We start from the raw sequence: 4,746 nt of genomic DNA, 5'->3' as shown, positions 1-4,746 counted from the left end.
CTAAGATCGAGCGCATGAAGGCGACTTTGAGAAAGGTTGAAATCTTGGAAATATATGGAGGGATTTTCAATGGAAATTTCCACGAAAACTTGCTCGCTCACTGTCCAAACCTGAAGCTGTTAAGAAAACAAAGCATATGTGTCGGGACCGATTGGATGAATCAGAAATATCCAAATTCGGAACATCTAGAGTGGATGTTATCCAACACCTGTGACGGTTTAACGACTTTCTTGGAGCTTAATTCAAACATACGCAAATTTACAATCAACGTGGAATGTCTTTCGGAAAATCAATATTCGATGATGACCACTAAAGTTTCCTTGGACGTCTTGGAGATTGATATACTTGGGAAAAACCAATGGTGTACTGATGAATACAATTATATTTGCTTATGCATCCGTCTGAAAAAACTCCAGAGGCGCAGAGTGTACAAAAGATTGCAATTGAACTTTTCGAGTACAGCGAGGCAAGAAGCGTTGACAATTCTAAATCTACTTTATGTATTCCTTGAACTGCGATTTATTGTCAAAGAATTCAACTTTCCTGATTTGGAAAACCTTGGAGAGCTTCATATTGAGCATATGGTTTTCTATTCAATGACATGGAAGCTTCTGCAAATAATCTCACCAAACTTAAACAGATTGTATTTGGTAAAGTCAGTTTTGATCGAATTGCACCACTCTTTAGTCGAGCAGCCAACATAGAAACAATTTACATTACAACCGTAACAACCGTTTTTTCTTCGAAAGAGGAGATTACTTCAACGAAACCACCAAAATTATTGATTTGCCAGCGCTGAAAAGGATACGTCAGAAATTGGCAAATGCAAAGAAGATCAAGTTGTACGTCGATGAAGAAGCTTATTTGGCGACAAAATGGGCATACAAGAAGACGGATTTCGGCTTAATTAGAATCTTTCGTAATTCATCAAGCTTTTGGCGTGCAATAGCAACATATCTCCGTGTTGACAAACAATTATTTGTGTTGAAATCGCTAGAAAAAATACATGAATATTGTTTTTTCAAGCATTGGATCCATTTGGTCTTTTGAAATATGATTAATTAGCTGAAATACAACATTTTCAGCCAACTTTTATGTTTCTCATACGAATTGGTATCTCACATTCAATTTTTTCCTCAGTTTTGCGAACATTCATGCTAAAGCAGCTTTTTAGCAGAGAATAAAGATTAAACACTTGATTTATTCCGTAGTTTTATGATTCAATTCTTGCCAACATCCATTGCATTATTGTTATTTATTGCAAAGTTTTGGTTTTTTTATTCAATTTATTAATAAAAGAAAGCAAGTGATTAAAATTTAACCGTTTAATTCTGTTGATGATTGTCTTTACTCACTTTTTTCGGGGAAGTTATGTCCAAATTTGAAATGGAATTATTTTCCCCTATATTTCGGCCATAAATTCTCCATTCACTTTGTATGGGGGAAGTTATGACTGCGGGAAATATGACCGGTCACCATATCACGTCAACAGATAAGGAGACCTGGAATAATTGTTGTTCAACTTGAAAAAATGAAACGCCGTTGTGATTTTTATTTGCCATTGAACTTGTGGTTTTTCTTTTATTCTGAGTTTGTTAAGCTACAATGCTTAAATTACAATAAACATCAATGTTCCAATTCCAAAAATACTTGATAATTCGTGAATTTTCCATATTTTGAAAATGGAATTTGTTGATGGACTGTTTTGAGTTGGTTCGTTTTTATTTCTTTGTTGTATTTCCAATTAGATGAGGGGGGGATGGTGTTATTGAACGACAAGTCGTTCATGATTTAGTTGATTAACCAATGGTTCAATTTTATTTAAATTTTGTTTTCTTCACATGTTCCGAATGCGCACAAGATTGATTTTATACTACGATGTATAGCTTTGCTAGAGATGATGATGATGATGAGCTACAAAGTCCACTACTGGATTATTACACATTATATGTTACTTTTCATTTCAATTTAGGTTTTGTATTGTTTACATTGTTACCAATTTGAATGTTTTACTCTTTTTCTCCATTGAAATTTCTTTTATGCTTAAATTTTGTTCCGAAAATGTCAGCGATTGAATCGTTTGTGATTTGATTCGCGCACAATGACACATTTGGTGGGGTTAAATTGTGAAAAATGTATTCTGAATCACTGTGATTCGTCGTCATTAAGTGAAACAGCAATGAAAGGATCACATATGAAAAAAAGAAGAAAAAAATGCTAGCAAAAATAATGGCGATTAAAAAAAAATTTCATTCGTTGACATTCCCAAGAAATCGGATTTTGAAAATTGGACAGTAAAACGGAGGGAAGAGGATTTTTGTATCAATTTTTTTAAATCAATTTACTATCGACTTTAGTGTAATAATAATTTCTAGCCATGTTTCGTTTTTTTTTCTCACATTCCATCAATTCAACCGATCAATTTCAAGTGTTGTTGTTGTTGTTGATCTCAAGTAAAATGAATGAAAATGGCGAAAATTACGATCAATTGTTGAATCGAATACAAGTTCAATTTCAAGTAGATCTTCTTCTTACATGCAGGTTTTTTGTTATATATTTTTTTCTCTTTTCTTTATTTGAAGCATTTTATAAATAGTTCATGTTTTGTTTCCCTCAGTTTTTTGTGTAATTTTTTCTTTGTTTTTGTTGTTTTTTTTTGTTTCTTTAAATAGAAGAGCTACAATATTTACATAACACATTCATGCACTGGCCACATTCATTCACTATTTAAATGAGAATTTCTTTTCCTTTTCGTTCACTATGTGTCTGTGTGTTTCGTTTTTTTTTTCTTTCCTTTTTATAATACCTTTTTTTTTTTTTGAAATTTCTAGCAAAAAAAAAAATTTGAAATCGAGGGAGAATAAATCATCGAGCAGATAATAATAAATACACAAGAAATTAGGAGTTATACGATAAAAATCACCCGAAATTTGTTATTAGTGTTTATTAGCATTTGTTTTTCATCTTATCTTCTTGTTTATAGTAACGATTAAATTTGATTTTTATTTTTCATTATTCGCGACGCGACTGCGTTTGCTGAAGAACACAGTATGAGTTTTTTTTAGGTACGTACGGTTAATATTCATTGTTGTTTTCACCTTTGAATAAATTCTAGACAATGGTCTTAATCTTTTTTGTTTGGCCCGCACCAAATAGATGATCGGCTTGACGATGGCGAGAGAGAGGTCGTACTCCACATATTCAAATGCTTGGCATTTTTTAATCACACTTCCAAAGTTGATCTACACATATGGAAGAAAAGTCGACATCAAGCCCACTTCCCTTCTCTTTGTAACTCAACCATTTGGAATCGCATTTTTTTTTGTGTGGAGTTGCGTCCCGAATTAAGTCGTATGGTGCACCGGAGCATGTTGGGCCACCACATAGATTCTTCTATGTGTTTGTATTTCATTTAGTGCAATTTTTGTTTAAAACATTGACATGATGTTCTATCGGTGTGAGTGTGAGTTGTTGTGTGTGGTTTTTGTATGATTTGAATCGTTTGTTTCTTTTTGGCTGCTTGTTTAATAATTCATCTATTATTTGACACTTGAACTGCAATTACAACTACTACTCTCGTTTGTTTTTGTTTTGTTTTTTTGCTCATCAACATATAAAAAAAAATCTCCTGAATTGTATAAATTGTGTGGTTTTCTTCCATTATATTTTCCCTAACCGTTAATTGGATTCACTTTATGTTGCTGTTGTTGTATCTCAGAGTTGATTTCATCTTCTTCTTTTTTTCAGTTAAATTAAACTTAAACAACTAAATTCGTTTTAAATAACACCTATTCGCATAACATTCTTTTTTAAAAGTTTCTCTGTTTTTTTTCCTTCTTCATTTTTCCTTTAAATCTATTCTGCTTGTTTTGTCACCACCGTTCAATTCGTTTTAGTAGTTAATTAGATTAATAGATAAATTACAGAAAAGAAAAAATATAAGACAAAAAAAATGTTCAAAATGTTCTAATGCTAAAAAGGTCGGTAAAATTAAATGTACGCGCGACGAACCGAAGGATTTTGGGGACGAATCCTGTATATTCATTTTTTTGTGTGTTTGTTTTGATAAATTCGCGATATATCTCATTTGTTTGTTTATATTTACTTTTGTTACAATTTTACAATTGGTTTGAAAAACGCGACGCGAAAAATACCGACGATCACCCGAATGTTTTCCCCTTATCTTAGTATTTATAAATTATGTGTTTTGTTTGTTTGTTTCTTCATCATCTCCGTATGAGTGTTTCACTTGTTTTTTTTTTAAATTAACGTTAAGATATTTGTTTACAAAGCACTTTGTTTCGTTCACCGGAAGAAAGCTAAAATGAACGACGCGATATAATTTGTATGTTTTCTTTCTTGTTCAACTTTACTTATGTTCAATCAGTTTTGTTTTTTCTTTTAAAATTTATTTATAACGGCACGGATGGAAACGCGGTAACTGGCTATCCTGTTTTATTTTATTTTCATTATTTTTAAATTTTTACACATTTCATTTTAATTTGATTTCATTTTGTTTGATTTATTTTTATGTTTAAAAAAACGCAGAAAACGCGATAGAAACTAAACATTTCCGATTTTGGAGCATTAAATATTCAACTTGCATTTGATCTACCGTTTTTTTTATGATAAAGAACATCGAAATCAACAATTTTATGAATTTGCTTCATTTCTTCTCCTTTCTCTCTCTCCTCTCTCTTCTCTCTCTCTCTCTCTCTCTCTCTCTCTCTCTCTCTCTCTCTCTCT

This window comes from Sitodiplosis mosellana, unplaced genomic scaffold, assembly GCF_009176505.1.
Source record: "Sitodiplosis mosellana isolate CC-2019 unplaced genomic scaffold, AAFC_SMos_1.0 Smas_scaffold_6226, whole genome shotgun sequence".
NCBI classification, from domain to species: Eukaryota; Metazoa; Arthropoda; class Insecta; order Diptera; family Cecidomyiidae; genus Sitodiplosis; species Sitodiplosis mosellana.
The sequence above is the reverse complement of the archived record's forward strand: the minus strand, read 5'-3'. Positions refer to the sequence as shown.